A 12,828-nucleotide genomic window follows, 5' to 3' on the forward strand; every position below is an offset into this window, starting at 1 on the left:
AACTGTGTTACCTCTGAAATCTTTATTTCAAATATCTTACTCCCTGATTGCCAACTTCTGTGGTTTTGTCTTGATTCATCTAGTCCTCTCTCTACAACAATATTTTCACCCCAACTGGGTCTCCAATGCACTGACCTCACCATTTTACCCCTGACTATTCTTTTACCTACATTTGCCTTTGTACCCAGTTTAGACGCTCTTGTCCATCATGGCAATCATTCCCTTGTAAACATCCTCAATGACCTTGACTTTCTGGCCCTCTGATATGTTGGTATGGTTAAACCCAATTCAGATTGAATTTAATTATTTGCCTTGTCTGAACCTGAATTTAAACAGATGAGCATTTGTACCCAAATGAAAAACACACATATGGTAGGGTGACCAATTGCAGCTTGATTTCAAGATGTCAGACTTCAAATGAACCTCACACTGCCTAGAATTTTCATCCTGGTAAGTATGGTTTCTCCTTGTCGGGACAATTCTTTCATACTTACTCCCTCGGGAGTCTTACCACCATGTCCACTTATCTGATAACCTTGCCTGAACAAATAGAAGCAGGGGGGACTTTCTCATATACACATTATCAAATCCAGAACATACCATTGTTTGGATCCATTTTTTTTTCCCATATTTTCATTGCTTCTACCAAGAGTCAGTCTCCTGTGCTCTCTGTGCCAGAGACTGTAACTTCCTCAATGAGTCACTTCTGTGGTTTCCCCTACCTCTGACAGCACAGCTTCTTCCTTTTAACCAAATTATTCCAATTGCATATGAACACACTGTGGATTCTCACATTTTACATTGCCCTCCCATGATCCACATTCTACTTCTTCATTATTCTATTTCTCTCTTCTTCTTCGTAGTAAAAAAGTTTAAAGGAGTGGTCTGTATTCATCGCATCAGGTTTCCTGTGTTGCATTGTTTCTTTAATCTACTCCAATCTTGCTTTTACCATCATTACTTCTCCAAAACCATTCCTGTGCATGATAATCCTGTTTGCCAAAACGGGTGGACATTTCTTTGAATTCTTTTTCACCATTTACTATTGACCTCTTCTTGAAGCTGTTCTTTCAGTTTCTAGAATACCACTCTCTCTTAATATTCCTCTTGCCTCTTTAATCATCATTTTTTGTCTTTTTGTTTGCTGGTTCTTTCTTCTCAATTCTACATTTAGTTGTTAGACTTCTCTACCTGTTGGTTCTGGATGATCTTCTCTGTCTACACTTTCACGTACAGTGACCTCATTCACTCCATGGCTTTAAATGCCAGATGGACAAAGATGGCCCTGAAATTTATAACTACAATACTATATTCTTTCCTGTGTTCCAGATTTATATATCCAGTTGACTCTTTACTATCTCTAATTGGATATATTATAGGTATGTCAAATTCACATTGTCAAAACAGTGTTTTAAAATTTCTCTTTTTTCTTCTTCCAGGTTCCTCTTCAACACTTTCTCATCTTAGTAATTGACACCCTCACCCACTCAGCTACTCAACCCAGGAACCCAGAAGTCAACCTTGATTTGTTACTTACTTTCATTCCCTGCCTATAATTCTTCAGCATGACTTTTCATTCTGTTTCTGAAATATATCTTATTTCCCTTGTCAAAAGGGAAAAATACCAGACATTTATTAAAGTTGGCAAGACAGATTTTATTCAGACTACTTCAATGGGGGAGAGAGACACAGTATACCCTGAGCTCAACTCCAGCTAAGACAAAGGTGACAGAGGGTTTTAAAGGGAAAACAGAGAAAACACAAAGGAGCTCTGGGGAAGTGAAAAGGAGGAAATAATTAAAAAAAAAAGAGATTAGGGGAGCTGTGGAGCAATAGAAAATTACAGAGGGCAGTAAGTGAAGAATTACTGAAAATGGTTTGGGATTGTAGGTTGGAACAATGTATATTTCGTGGTTTGGTGGCACTGTGTGTCACTTTAAGGAACGTGGTATAGTGCAGGTGGCAGCCAGGCTACAGTTTGGTCACGTCTCTTAGCACAATCTTTGGGCAGATCCTTTGTGCTATGTGGAAGTTCATACGTTCTTCACTGTTACCACCTTGTCTGTCATCTATCATCTGGTCTTTTGAAAGGGTCTCTTCAGTGGTCTCCTTGCACCTGTTTTTGCCCAGTATAAACAAAATTGTGTGTTAACTATGGAAATGCAAGTCAAAACCACAATGATGTACCACTTCACACCCACTAGAATGGCTATAATAACAAATAAAAATAAAGACATAACAAGTGTTGGTGAGGATGTGGAGAAATTGGAACCTTTATACATTGCTGCTGGGAGTTAAAATGATACAGCTACTTGGAAAACAGCTCGGCAGTTTCTTAAACATAGAGTTACCATATGACCCAGCAATTTCCTTCCTGGATAACTACCCAAGAGAAAGAAAACATATGTTCACACACATACACACACACACACAGAGTACCCAAATGTTATTGTCTATTCATTATGGATCACAGAAGGGCTGTCTTTATTGCAGTCACTCAGGGATCTAGGATGACGAAGCCGCCACCAATTTCAACAATTGTTGATTGTTATTCTACAGGGAAAGCATCCTCTGGCAGATCTTGTATTAGCAGTTGATACTCTTTACTTCTACTCACAATTTAGAGGCTAGAACTAGTTATGTGTCCCCATCTAATTCAAGAACAAGGAAATACAATCCTACATTGTGCTTGTGAGGTAGGAAACCAGAAATGGTCAGTGAACAGGTGAATGACTATTCAAGACCCACTCCAGGGCCTGAGACCTTGCTGTTCTCTCATCTTGGTATGATGTTGCTTCACCTCTGCACAGAGCTGGCTCCTTTTCATCCTTTGGTTCTAGAATTTCCCTTAGAGAACGTCTGTGGTTAAGTCAGTTCCAAGCAGTGCCTTAATTTTGTCCTCATTTCTTTTGAGTTCTTTATCCCATCCTCCAATGTGTTGTTATAACCCTGCTTACATCATAATCTAAAATTATTTTGTATATTTCTTTGCTTATTTTTTATTGACTATTCTCCCTAGAATGTAAACTTTTTGAGGTTATAGTGTGTATTCTTCTCTTATATAATTCCTGAATCTCCAACATTTAAAACAATGCCTAGCAAGCTCATAATAGAAAATCAATAAATATTCATTAAATAAATGAATGAATATGCTTTTTTACCTTTCTAGCATTTTTCATGCTGTTCCTTCTTCCTTTCTCAGACACAATACTATGTATTAGCTAATGTTCTAAGCTTAATGTCATCCTCTCCATAAACCCTTCCCCTAGTCACGGGTAATTTTGAAGTGAACCATGCTCTCATAAAATTTTACCTATTCCTTGTTGGGTACCAGATAGTCTGCCTTGCATCTTTGTGTTGTATGCATGACTCTCCACCATTTCCTATTCCACATCTTGGATTAGATTTATACAGCTTTAATACAAAGCTTATGAATGTTTTATGTCCCAGTACCAAGCCTATTCAACAAATATCTACCAACCAATTGTTCTAGGAAATATTCTAAATGCTGGAGATACAGTAGTGAACAGCTCTGGGGAGGCTTATTTGCTATGGAGGCACACAGAACAACAAACAAATAAATATATAACTAGAAGTGATAAGCACTTTGAATAAAATTAAAGTAGGATAAACTGGACAGACAGTGAAGGAGGAGTGGTTAATTTAAAAACGTTGGTCAGAGAAAGTTTTTCTGAGATGTGATACTTGAATAGAGCTCTGCATGAAATGAAGATGCAAGCCATCCATGCACCTGGGAGAAATATGTTACAGATAAGCCCAACAGCAAGTGCAAAGGCCATGATAAATAAGCCAGAAGAAGCCTAGTATTACTCATATGCATTGGAATGGGGGAGAAGGCAGAGAGTTGTTGGGACCACATTTTACTTTGTAGGCCATGCAGTGGGTCTGCGTTTTGTTTTAAATATGTTGGCATTCCATTAGTAGATTTTGAACAGATTAAGGTGGTTTAAAGCATCAAATCAACCATGAGGGTCTCCACCATGGAGAATAGTCGGGAGTGGGGGCAGCAAGATTAGAATAAAAAATAAAAATAAATAAAAATAATTAAAAAAAAAACAAATAAGAAGCTATTTGATAGACCAGATGGGAAAGGAAGGTAGCTTGGATTAGAGTAGTAGTGCAGAAATGTTTGAGAAGTGGTCAGAAGGTGAGAATGATATTCAGGGAGTCAAGGAAGAAAGTGTTTCAATAGTGAGGAGAATTAAAAAACATCAATGCTGCTGAGAAGTTGAACAAGAAGAGGATAAATAATTGATACCTGGAGGTCATTGGTGAGCTTGATGAGTGTGACTTTCCTGGAGCAATGGAAAGGAAAGCCTGAGTGAAGTGATTCCAAGAAAAGGTGGAATATGAGGACGTGGAGACAGAGAATATAGATTGATGCAATTTTGCTAGTAAAAAAGAAGCATATAAATGAGAGGGGATTATAAGGATTATAATGTGAAATGCATAATTACTTAAAGAATTAACATATTTTTTTAAAACAACACACAAAAGATAGGAAGAAATTTACTTATTTAGTCTTCTCTCTCCATTCCATTAACTTCTCCCTATCCCCAGGGCAGAGAAAGACCTTCTGTATGTATGAGGGATAAGACGGACTTCGGGGAGATCAGTCAGGGCATTTTGCTTAAAGGCTCTAGAAGGAAGCACAGGAAAAGTGGTAGAAACGCACTGGGGCAAAGTCTCTCTTGTCCATTTTAGGATCTCTCTCTCTCTGTCTTGCCTATCCTTTCTTGGCTATGACACTGTTTTCTCCCATTTTGGGTTTCTGCCCAGTGCTTCTGAATTTTACTTTCCCGAAAGCCAGTTGTCCTGGCAAGAATGCCTTGTTGCAGATGGAAAAGGCAGGGGTAATCAAAATAATGAAAATGAAAGCTAAAACAAAGTCTAATTATTTTATGTAAAAAACATGAATTGATTCTGTTTTTTACCTCCAATATTTTTCCTCATCAAAGAAATAAGACTTTAAAAAATGGAATCAGGTTATGGACCTAGAAGAAAAATGACAGAAAAACAAAAAGCAAACAAAAAATCACTTGACTGTTTTAGTGTATACCAGGGGTCAGCAAACTACAACCCACGGGCCAATCTGGCCTGCTATCTGTTTTTGTAAATAAAGCTTTATTGGAACACAGTCATGCTTATTTATTTTCATATTGTTGATGCCTGCTTTTGTGCTACAATGTCAGCATTGAGTAGTTGTGACAGAAAGTATATGGCTGTAAAAGCCTAAAATATTTACTATCTGGCCCTCTAGAGAAAATATTTGATGACCTCCTCATTTACACTAACATTTCTCAAAATGTGCCCTCAGTGACATTACCTCAGTGGGGTACCATGAGCACACAAGATTGGAAAATTTCAAATTAAATGAGGGTAAGCAAATTTATTCAATGTAGGACTCATGGAGGCTTACATGTGCCACTATGAATTATGAGTCTCTGAAAGGAAGACAGTGTTCTTTGTAGCTTTAAAGATAAGATCTTAGGGGAATTAGGAAGGGAATTTAGTTCTGAATTCTAAAAATGCCTAGATCCTGGCCTGGAAGACACCTCTTCTTTTCACAGAATTCTGGTTAAGTAAAATCTATAAGGAAAAAATGGAGTGAGAACAAACATACCATTTTATTAATAGTTCTTCAAGTAGCCAATGCCCCAATATAGGGCTCCCATGTAAATGATCATGTTGAAACACACAATATGTAACTTAAGGCATACAAGTGGCTTCCTATCTTCCCCTAGTTTAAATCTTTAAATATTACCATCTCATGCCAGGCTCATGGATAAAGGAAGCTGAGTAAATGAATGGAGCACAATATGGCAGATCTTAGGTCTTCACCGGCTTTGGTCTAACTTATGTGTCTGAGGAGGGAGAAAGAAGAGATGACAATCAGTCACACCTGCACAGAAACAGCAGTGTAAATGGAAGTGTGGGACAGCACTGCAGCTTTGTTTATGCCTTTAGGACACAGTGATTGCATACAATCATAGTAACAGTCCAGTCACTATCCCAAAACTCTGAGTAATATAATATACAATTCTTCCTTCTTTACTGCTGTCAGACAATTAAAAGGCACTAGCAAAAGTGCCCCGGCACGGTAACAGGATGCTGTAGTACGTTCTTTCCCTACAGTTTGCTGGCGTTCCCCAACTTATCTGACTTCAATATCCTTTGCTTTTCACAGAACTCATAGTGAGACCAATCTTCTGGAAAGAACCCACTTGATCTTTAGTGGGCATAAGAATTTACTGGAGATTTTTGATTAATAATAATTCCCATAACTGTAGTCCAGCTGAAAGATTGCATTTCAGCAGGTTCAGGAGCCTGCATTTTTTTTTAAACTCCCACTTGGTTCAAAAACAGGTAGTCCGCTGGTCATAATTTGAGAAACAATGGTCTCAATGTTAGCTGGAGAAGCAAAAGGAATCCTTAAGCTAATGTGTACTTCTGCCCTACTAAGCAGAGAAGGCTGGAGTAAAACTCCAGGCTGGTAACTATGCTTGAGTTAAATCATGCTACCTATCATATTTGGAAACCTCTAACACAGATAAGGAGTTGGCTTAGACTTTTAGTTTGAAATTTTGGCAAACTGAACTCTCTGAGACAGGACTCATAAACCAAATCTAGAAAACCTGGAGAGTCTGAAAGATTGTAGCGGCACTTTGTGTGTCAGAATTGGTTGAATCATTTACATAAGGAAACAATAATTGGAGGACTTTTTAGAGTTACACTCAAGAAAGATTAAAATTCAGTTTTCTGTGTTATTTAAATATGCTGTCTGGAAATTTATGGTATCTCTCTTTTTGTAAGTCACTAATAACGTTAAGAATGGTAGAGATGACATGAAAGATCTTGCATGATTTGCAGGCAGTTTTCAAGAGAAATAAAGACTTACGAGAACAACTCAAATTAAGCTGTCTGAAAAGAGAATGAACTGCCTTGGTAGCCAGCAAACTTACATAATGAAAAAATGTACAAGCATAAGATAGATTGTAGAGGGAATTCAAATATTTTACCAGTTCTAATGTTCTATATTTTAAAGTTCTAAATTTTAAAATTCTTACCAGCTCTGAGATTCTGAGTCTGTTGTATAATCATTTCATACCTTCTTTTTGGATGACAATGCCAATTTTATATTTTATTTCAGTAAATAAAACTTACATGTCCACTTGGGGGTAGTAAAGTATTTTTTCAGTGTCTCTAGGGATTCGTCAGCATTTCCTCTGCACATCCATTAGATGCAAGTAAAAATAGTACCAACTAGATGTTGTACTATTTCTTTCAGTTTATAAATGACAGTTTCTTCTAGTGCATATGTAAACACAGTAGAAATTATGGGCAACCATGTTTCATTTTATTTTTCTATTTTTTCTTTTTCTGTAATGCCCAGAGAGTTAAAAACATACAAATTAAAGTGATTTTATCAGCAACAAATATGCCCAGAGTAGGTCCAGGCTGAATGACATTAAAGTTAATTCTACAATGGTCCCATTACATTTAATTTAATTTAATTCGAAATAAAACAGTCCCAAGGTGGCTTGAAAGTTTCTGTGTTACAAAGATATGCCAATAGTTGAGTCCTTCTCCTCCTCCTAAATAATTTCAAGTTTATTAAATTTTTACTGTAACAACAGTAACTTAAATTACACCAATACCCAGTGGCTTAAGACAACACTTTTTTAAAAAAAAAATTATTATTTCACACTTTCTGTGGATGAGAAATCCAAATGTAGGTTAGCTAGGTGTCCCTGGCTCCAAGTCTTTCACGAGACTACAATGAAGGTGTCCACTGGGGCTGGAGACACTTCATGGCTTAACCAAGGTGGGGTCTACCTCCAAGCTCACTGGCAGCTGGTTTCTTCAGAGAGAACTATCCAAGAGAAGGAGAGAGAGAGAGGGAGGTATGCCCAGGAGAGAAGTCAGTCTTTTTGTAACCTATTCTTGAAAGTGACATCCTGGCCGGGCAGCAGTGGCTCACGCCTGTAACCCCAGCACTTTGGGAGGCCGAGGTGGGTGGATCACTTGAGGTCAGGAGTTCCAGACCAGCCTGACCAACATGATGAAAGCCCATCTCTACTAAAAATGTAAAAATTAGCCGGGTGTGGAGGCATGCACCTATAATCCCAGCTACTTAGAAGGCTGAGGCAGGAGAATCATGTGAACCTGTGAGGTGGAAGTTGCAGTGAGCTGAGATGGCACCACTGCACTGCAGCCTGGGCAACAAGTGAGCCTCGATCTAAAAATAAAATAAAAAGAACATCCCGTCCTTTCTGCTATATTCTATTCGTTAGTAAAAAGTCAATAAGTCCAGCCCACACTCAAGGAGAGAAATTACACAAGGACATGAATACCAAAAGGTGGAGATCATTGCAGGGGTCCATGTTGTAGGCTGCCTAACATAGATAAATTTTACAACTAAATAGTTTTAAATTATTTCTCGTTTGAAAAGTTACTAAGGTAATATTCCTCAGTTAATCAGATTTCTATTTTATGGGCAGGGAAACAAGAATGTGTCTTGCACTGGTAGTCAGTAGACGTGAATATCAGTTCTTCCTCTGTGTTGAACAGCTGTAACACCTCAGGCACGTTATACAAGTACTGAATCTTGATTCCTCTGTCAATGAAGAAAGGCAGTTTGAGTATACTCTTTAAGATCCTTTCTAGCTTGGAAATTCTTTTTAAACAAAAAATCAAATTCTCTTCTAAGAACATCTAACTGTCTTTCCTCTAGACCAGAGTTTCTCAACCTCAGCACTATTGAAATTTTGGGTCAGATGATTTTGGGGGCCATCCTGGACGTTGTAGGATGTTGCACTGAAACCCTGGTCTCTACCTACCAGACATCAAAAGACAATAAAAAATGTCTTCAGACACTAGGGATTGAATCTAACATGCAAATATAATATCCTTTTTCTATAATATCTTGATTTTTTCCCATCCAGAAAAAATCTATAAATCAATACACAGGTGTTAATAATGTAAACGTATTTTTAAATTTAAAATATAAGTGATCTTTTGAGGCAGAAAGTCATGACCTGGAGATGAGATAGTGTTTCTAGTGACTGTGTCAGGAATTGGGGGTGGAGAAATCACACTATTCATACTAAGCATGAATCATGCACACTCACAGAAAATGAAATGACTAGAGAAAAATCTCTAGGAGCCACAGAAGCAATTGTGTGAAAGTATGTGTGAGTTACTGTGATGGATCATTTTATTTAAATTTTATTTTATGTTAAGTTCTGGGATATATGTGCAGGACATGCAGGTTTGTTACATAGGTAAATGTGTGCCATGGGGATCTGCTGCACCTATCAACCCATCACCTAGGTATTAAGCCTCACATGCATTAGCTATTTGTCCTGATGCTGTCCCTCCCCCATGCCCCCAACAGGCCCCGGTGTGTGTTGTTCCCCTCCCTGTGTCCATGTGTTCTCATCGTTCAGCTCCCACTTTTGAGTGAGAACATGCAGTGTTTGGTTTTCTGTTCCTGTGTTAGTTTGCTGAGGATGATGGCTTCCAGCTTCATCTACATCCCTGCAAGGGGCATGATCTCATTTCTTTTTATGGCTGCATAGTATTCCATGGTGTATATGTACCACATTTTCTTTATCCAGTCTATTGTTGATGGGCATTTGGGTTGATTCCGTGTGTTTGATTGTGTGAATAGTGCTGCAATAAACATATGTGTGCATGTATCTTTATAATACAATGATTTATATTCCTTTAGGTATATACCCAGTAATGGGATTGCTGGGTCAAATGATATTTCTGGGCCGGGTGTGGTGGCTCACGCCTGTAATCCCAGCACTTTAGGAGGCCGAGGCGGGCAGATCTTGAGGTCAGGAGATCAAGACCATCCTGGTTAACACGGTGAAACCCTGTCTCTACTAAAAATACAAAAAATTAGCCGGGCATGTGGTGGTGGGTGCCTGTAATCCCAGCTGCTCAGGAGGCTGAGGCAGGAGAACGGCATGAACCCAGGAGGCAGAGCTTGCAGTGAGCTGAGATTGCGCCACTGCACTCCAGTCTGGGCGACAGAGCAAGACTCCATCTCAGAAAAAAAAAAAAAAGAAAAAGAAAGAAAGAAAGATATTTCTGGTTCTAGATCCTTGAGGAATTGTCACACTGTCTTCCACAATGGTTGATCTAATTCACATTCCCACCAACATTGTAAAAGTGTTCCTTTTTCTCCACAGCCTTGCCAGCACCTGTTGTTTCTTGACTTTCTAATAATTGCCATTCTGACTGGCATGAGATAGTATTTCATTGTGGTTTTGATTTGCAATGATCAGTGATGTTGAGCTTTTTTTGCATGTCTGTTGGCTGCATGAATGTCTTCTTTTGAGAAGTGTCTGTTCATGTCCTTTACCCACTTTTAGATGGAATTGTTTTTTCTTGTAAATTTGTTTAAGTTCCTTGTAAATTCTGGACATTAGACCTTTGTCAGATAGGTAAATTGAAAAAAATTTCCCCCATTTTGTAGGTTGCCTGTTCACTCTGTTGTTGTGGGAAGTCAGGGACCCTGAACAGAGGGACCAGCTGGAGCCGCAGCAGAGGAACATAAATTGTGAAGATTTCATGGACATTTATCAGTTCCCCAAATTAATACTTTATAATTTCTTATGCCTGTCTTTACTGCAGTCTCTGAACATAAATTGTGACGATTTCATGGACATTTATCAGTTCCCAAATAATACTCTTATAATTTCTTATGCCTGTCTTTACTTTAATCTCTTAATCCTGTTATCATCATAAGCTGAGGATGTACGTCACCTCAGGACCACTGTTGTACAAACTGATTGTAAAACATGTGTGTTTGAACAATATGAAATCAGTGCACCTTGAAAAAGAACAGAACAACAGCGATTTTCAGGAAACAAGGGAAGACATCCATAAGGTCTGACTGCCTGTGGGGTCAGGCAGAATAGAGCCATATTTTTCTTCTTGCAGAGAGCCTATAAATGGATGTGCAAGTAGGAGAGATGTCATTAAATTCTTCTCCTAGCAAGGAATATTAAATATTCTGACCCTAGGAAAAGAATTACATTCCTGGATGGAGGTCTATAAATGGCTGCTCTGGGAGTGTCTGTCTCATGCGGTTGAGATAAGGACTGAACTACACCCTGGTCTCCTGTAGTACCCTCAGGATTATTAGGGTGTGGAAAAAATCCCACCCTGGTGAATTTGAGGTCAGACCAGTTCTCTGCTCTCGAGCCCTGTTTTCTGTTCTTTAAGATGTTTATCAAGACAATACGTGCACAGTTGAACATAGACCCTCATCAGTCATTCTAATTTTGCCTTTTACCTTGTGATCTTCGCTTTGCCCTTTGCCTTGTGATCTTTATTGGCCTCAGAAGCATGTGATCTTTGTGACCTACTCGCTCTTTGTACACCCCCTCCACTTTTGAAATTCCTAATAAAAACTTACTGGTTTTGCTGCTCAGGGGACATCATGGACCTGCCAATATGTGATGTCACTGGAGGCCCAGCTGTAAAATTCCTCTCTTTGTACTCTTTCTCTTTATTTCTCAGACCAGCTGACATGTTAGGAAAAATAGAAAGAACCTATGTTGAAATATTGGGGGCAGGTTCCCCCAATACTCTGTGGAGAATGTCAATAGTAGTTTAATGGGAATAGCATTGAAGCTATAAATTACTTTGGGCATTATAGCCATATTGATTCTTCCTATCCACAATGATGAAATGTTTTTCCATTTGTATGTGTCCTCTCTTATTTCCTTAAGCAGTGGTTTGTAGTTCTCCTTGAAGAAGTCCTTCACATCCCTTGTTAACTGTATTCCTAGGTATTTTATTCTCTTTGTAGCAATTGTGAATGGGAGTTTATTCATGATGTGGCTCTCTGCTTCTCTATTGTTGGTGTATAGGAATGCTTGTTACTGTTGCACATTGATTTTGTGTCCTGAGACTTTGCTTAAGTTGCTTATCAGCTCAAGGGCCTTTTGAGCTGAGATGATGGGGTTTGCTAGATATAGGATTATGTCATCTTCAAACAGAGAAAATTTGACTTCCTCTCTTCCTGTTTGAATACTTTTTCTTTTTTTCTTGCCTGATTGCCCTGGCCAGAACTTCCAATACCATGTTGAATAGGAGTGGTGAGAGAGGGCATCCTTGTCTTGTGCCAGTTTTCAAAGGGAATGCTTCCAGCTTTTGCCCATTCAGTATGATATTGGCTGTGGGTTTGTCCTAAATAGCTTTTACTATTTTGAGATATGTTTTTGTTTTGTGATGGTTAATTTTATGTGTCAACTTGACTGGGCCACAAGACACCTAGACATTTTGGTCAAACATTAGTGTTGGTGTGCCTGTAAGGGTGTTTCTGGATGAGATTAACATTTAAATTCATCTGAATATTAGATTGAGTAAAAAAGATTGCCCTTCCTAATGTGAGTGGGCCTCATCTAACCAACTGAAGATCTGAATAGAACAAAAATGCTGAGTAAGAGGGAAATTCTCCTGCTTGACTGCTTGGGATGGAACTTTGTTCTTCTGTCCTTGAATTGAAGCTTATACCATTGCCTTTCTTGGGTCTTTAGTCCTTAGACTCAGACGGGAATTACACCATCATCTCTCCTGGGTCTCCAGATCTCCAACTACAGATGTTGGGACTTCTCAGTTTCTATAATAATCTGAGCCAATCTTTCCTTCCTTCTCCCCTTCCCTTCCCTCCCTCCTTTCTTCCTTTCCTTTCTTTTCCTTTCCTTTTTCTCTTTCTCTCTTTCTCTCTCTCTCTTTTTCTTTCTTTCTTTCTTTCTTTCTTTCTTTCTTTCTTTCTTTCTTTCT

Source organism: Mandrillus leucophaeus, unplaced genomic scaffold (assembly GCF_000951045.1).
Source record: "Mandrillus leucophaeus isolate KB7577 unplaced genomic scaffold, Mleu.le_1.0 Scaffold222, whole genome shotgun sequence".
Taxonomy (NCBI): Eukaryota; Metazoa; Chordata; class Mammalia; order Primates; family Cercopithecidae; genus Mandrillus; species Mandrillus leucophaeus.